This window comes from Musa acuminata, unplaced genomic scaffold, assembly GCF_036884655.1.
Source record: "Musa acuminata AAA Group cultivar baxijiao unplaced genomic scaffold, Cavendish_Baxijiao_AAA HiC_scaffold_53, whole genome shotgun sequence".
Lineage (NCBI taxonomy): Eukaryota > Viridiplantae > Streptophyta > Magnoliopsida > Zingiberales > Musaceae > Musa > Musa acuminata.
Genome location: NW_027020335.1, coordinates 35,001 through 40,000, shown reverse-complemented (window position 1 = coordinate 40,000; position 5,000 = coordinate 35,001).

The window sequence follows — 5,000 nt, the reverse complement described above, 5'->3', positions numbered from 1 at the left end:
GATGGCTGACATTTTGCTCCGCTCACGACGGTCACCGCGCCACACAAGAACAGCCCAAAAACAGGCCAAAACAGCCCAAAAACGGGCCAAAACTGGCCATTTTTGGCTGCGCGAGCGAGCGGCGAGCGGCGAACAGCGAGCGAAGCGAGAGGCAGCACCGTCCCTGCTATACGAAAGCCCCATCCAGCCCTGTGCCACCCGGGGGGTTCCAGGGTGCTGAGATGGCTGACGTTTTGCTCCGCTCACGACGGTCACCGCACCACGCAAGAACAGGCCAAAAACTGGCCAAAACAGCCCAAAAACGGGCCAAAACTGGCCATTTTTGGCTGCGCGAGCGAGCGGCGAGCGGCGAACAGCGAGCGAAGCGAGAGGCAGCACCGTCCCTGCTATACGAAAGCCCCATCCAGCCCTGTGCCACCCGGGGGGTTCCAGGGTGCTGAGATGGCTGACGTTTTGCTCCGCTCTCGACGGTCACCGCGCAATGCAAGAACAGGCCAAAAACTGGCCAAAACGGCCCAAAAACGGGCCAAAACTGGCCATTTTTGGCTGCGCGAGCGGCGAGCGGCGGACAGCGAGCGAAGCGAGAGGCAGCACCGTCCCTGCTATACGAAAGCCCCATCCAGCCCTGTGCCACCCGGGGGGTTCCAGGGTGCTGAGATGGCTGACGTTTTGCTCCGCTCTCGACGGTCACCGCGCAATGCAAGAACAGGCCAAAAACTGGCCAAAACGGCCCAAAAACGGGCCAAAACTGGCCATTTTTGGCTGCGCGAGCGAGCGGCGAGCGGCGGACAGCGAGCGAAGCGAGAGGCAGCACCGTCCCTGCTATACGAAAGCCCCATCCAGCCCTGTGCCACCCGGGGGGTTCCAGGGTGCTGAGATGGCTGACGTTTTGCTCCGCTCTCGACGGTCACCGCGCAATGCAAGAACAGGCCAAAAACTGGCCAAAACGGCCCAAAAACGGGCCAAAACTGGCCATTTTTGGCTGCACGAGCGAGCGGCGAGCGGCGGACAGCGAGCGAAGCGAGAGGCAGCACCGTCCCTGCTATACGAAAGCCCCATCCAGCCCTGTGCCACCCGGGGGGTTCCAGGGTGCTGAGATGGCTGACGTTTTGCTCCGCTCTCGACGGTCACCGCGCAATGCAAGAACAGGCCAAAAACTGGCCAAAACGGCCCAAAAACGGGCCAAAACTGGCCATTTTTGGCTGCACGAGCGAGCGGCGAGCGGCGGACAGCGAGCGAAGCGAGAGGCAGCACCGTCCCTGCTATACGAAAGCCCCATCCAGCCCTGTGCCACCCGGGGGGTTCCAGGGTGCTGAGATGGCTGACGTTTTGCTCCGCTCTCGACGGTCACCGCGCAATGCAAGAACAGGCCAAAAACTGGCCAAAACGGCCCAAAAACGGGCCAAAACTGGCCATTTTTGGCTGCACGAGCGAGCGGCGAGCGGCGGACAGCGAGCGAAGCGAGAGGCAGCACCGTCCCTGCTATACGAAAGCCCCATCCAGCCCTGTGCCACCCGGGGGGTTCCAGGGTGCTGAGATGGCTGACGTTTTGCTCCGCTCTCGACGGTCACCGCGCAATGCAAGAACAGGCCAAAAACTGGCCAAAACGGCCCAAAAACGGGCCAAAACTGGCCATTTTTGGCTGCGCGAGCGAGCGGCGAGCGGCGGACAGCGAGCGAAGCGAGAGGCAGCACCGTCCCTGCTATACGAAAGCCCCATCCAGCCCTGTGCCACCCGGGGGGTTCCAGGGTGCTGAGATGGCTGACGTTTTGCTCCGCTCTCGACGGTCACCGCGCAATGCAAGAACAGGCCAAAAACTGGCCAAAACGGCCCAAAAACGGGCCAAAACTGGCCATTTTTGGCTGCACGAGCGAGCGGCGAGCGGCGGACAGCGAGCGAAGCGAGAGGCAGCACCGTCCCTGCTATACGAAAGCCCCATCCAGCCCTGTGCCACCCGGGGGGTTCCAGGGTGCTGAGATGGCTGACGTTTTGCTCCGCTCTCGACGGTCACCGCGCAATGCAAGAACAGGCCAAAAACTGGCCAAAACGGCCCAAAAACGGGCCAAAACTGGCCATTTTTGGCTGCACGAGCGAGCGGCGAGCGGCGGACAGCGAGCGAAGCGAGAGGCAGCACCGTCCCTGCTATACGAAAGCCCCATCCAGCCCTGTGCCACCCGGGGGGGGTTCCAGGGTGCTGAGATGGCTGACGTTTTGCTCCGCTCTCGACGGTCACCGCGCAATGCAAGAACAGGCCAAAAACTGGCCAAAACGGCCCAAAAACGGGCCAAAACTGGCCATTTTTGGCTGCACGAGCGAGCGGCGAGCGGCGGACAGCGAGCGAAGCGAGAGGCAGCACCGTCCCTGCTATACGAAAGCCCCATCCAGCCCTGTGCCACCCGGGGGGTTCCAGGGTGCTGAGATGGCTGACGTTTTGCTCCGCTCTCGACGGTCACCGCGCAATGCAAGAACAGGCCAAAAACTGGCCAAAACGGCCCAAAAACGGGCCAAAACTGGCCATTTTTGGCTGCGCGAGCGAGCGGCGAGCGGCGGACAGCGAGCGAAGCGAGAGGCAGCACCGTCCCTGCTATACGAAAGCCCCATCCAGCCCTGTGCCACCCGGGGGGTTCCAGGGTGCTGAGATGGCTGACGTTTTGCTCCGCTCTCGACGGTCACCGCGCAATGCAAGAACAGGCCAAAAACTGGCCAAAACGGCCCAAAAACGGGCCAAAACTGGCCATTTTTGGCTGCACGAGCGAGCGGCGAGCGGCGGACAGCGAGCGAAGCGAGAGGCAGCACCGTCCCTGCTATACGAAAGCCCCATCCAGCCCTGTGCCACCCGGGGGGTTCCAGGGTGCTGAGATGGCTGACGTTTTGCTCCGCTCTCGACGGTCACCGCGCAATGCAAGAACAGGCCAAAAACTGGCCAAAACGGCCCAAAAACGGGCCAAAACTGGCCATTTTTGGCTGCACGAGCGAGCGGCGAGCGGCGGACAGCGAGCGAAGCGAGAGGCAGCACCGTCCCTGCTATACGAAAGCCCCATCCAGCCCTGTGCCACCCGGGGGGTTCCAGGGTGCTGAGATGGCTGACGTTTTGCTCCGCTCTCGACGGTCACCGCGCAATGCAAGAACAGGCCAAAAACTGGCCAAAACGGCCCAAAAACGGGCCAAAACTGGCCATTTTTGGCTGCACGAGCGAGCGGCGAGCGGCGGACAGCGAGCGAAGCGAGAGGCAGCACCGTCCCTGCTATACGAAAGCCCCATCCAGCCCTGTGCCACCCGGGGGGTTCCAGGGTGCTGAGATGGCTGACGTTTTGCTCCGCTCTCGACGGTCACCGCGCAATGCAAGAACAGGCCAAAAACTGGCCAAAACGGCCCAAAAACGGGCCAAAACTGGCCATTTTTGGCTGCACGAGCGAGCGGCGAGCGGCGGACAGCGAGCGAAGCGAGAGGCAGCACCGTCCCTGCTATACGAAAGCCCCATCCAGCCCTGTGCCACCCGGGGGGTTCCAGGGTGCTGAGATGGCTGACGTTTTGCTCCGCTCTCGACGGTCACCGCGCAATGCAAGAACAGGCCAAAAACTGGCCAAAACGGCCCAAAAACGGGCCAAAACTGGCCATTTTTGGCTGCACGAGCGAGCGGCGAGCGGCGGACAGCGAGCGAAGCGAGAGGCAGCACCGTCCCTGCTATACGAAAGCCCCATCCAGCCCTGTGCCACCCGGGGGGTTCCAGGGTGCTGAGATGGCTGACGTTTTGCTCCGCTCTCGACGGTCACCGCGCAATGCAAGAACAGGCCAAAAACTGGCCAAAACGGCCCAAAAACGGGCCAAAACTGGCCATTTTTGGCTGCACGAGCGAGCGGCGAGCGGCGGACAGCGAGCGAAGCGAGAGGCAGCACCGTCCCTGCTATACGAAAGCCCCATCCAGCCCTGTGCCACCCGGGGGGTTCCAGGGTGCTGAGATGGCTGACGTTTTGCTCCGCTCTCGACGGTCACCGCGCAATGCAAGAACAGGCCAAAAACTGGCCAAAACGGCCCAAAAACGGGCCAAAACTGGCCATTTTTGGCTGCACGAGCGAGCGGCGAGCGGCGGACAGCGAGCGAAGCGAGAGGCAGCACCGTCCCTGCTATACGAAAGCCCCATCCAGCCCTGTGCCACCCGGGGGGTTCCAGGGTGCTGAGATGGCTGACGTTTTGCTCCGCTCTCGACGGTCACCGCGCAATGCAAGAACAGGCCAAAAACTGGCCAAAACGGCCCAAAAACGGGCCAAAACTGGCCATTTTTGGCTGCACGAGCGAGCGGCGAGCGGCGGACAGCGAGCGAAGCGAGAGGCAGCACCGTCCCTGCTATACGAAAGCCCCATCCAGCCCTGTGCCACCCGGGGGGTTCCAGGGTGCTGAGATGGCTGACGTTTTGCTCCGCTCTCGACGGTCACCGCGCAATGCAAGAACAGGCCAAAAACTGGCTAAAACGGCCCAAAAACGGGCCAAAACTGGCCATTTTTGGCTGCGCGAGCGAGCGGCGAGCGGCGGACAGCGAGCGAAGCGAGAGGCAGCACCGTCCCTGCTATATACGAAAGCCCCATCCAGCCCTGTGCCACCCGGGGGGTTCCAGGGTGCTGAGATGGCTGACGTTTTGCTCCGCTCACGACGGTCACCGCACCACGCAAGAACGGACCATAAACAGGCCAAAACAGCCCAAAAACGGGCCAAAACTGGTCATTTTTGGCTGCGCGAGCGAGCGGCGAGCGGCGAACAGCGAGCGAAGCGTGAGGCAGCACCGTCCCTGCTATACGAAAGCCCCATCCAGCCCTGTGCCACCCGGGGGGTTCCAGGGTGCTGAGATGGCTGACGTTTTGCTCCGCTCACGACGGTCACCGCGCCATGCAAGAACGGACCAAAAACAGGCCAAAACAGCCCAAAAACGGGCCAAAACTGGCCATTTTTGGCTGAGCGAGCGAGCGGTGAGCGGCGAACAGCGAGCGAAGCGAGAGGCAGCACCG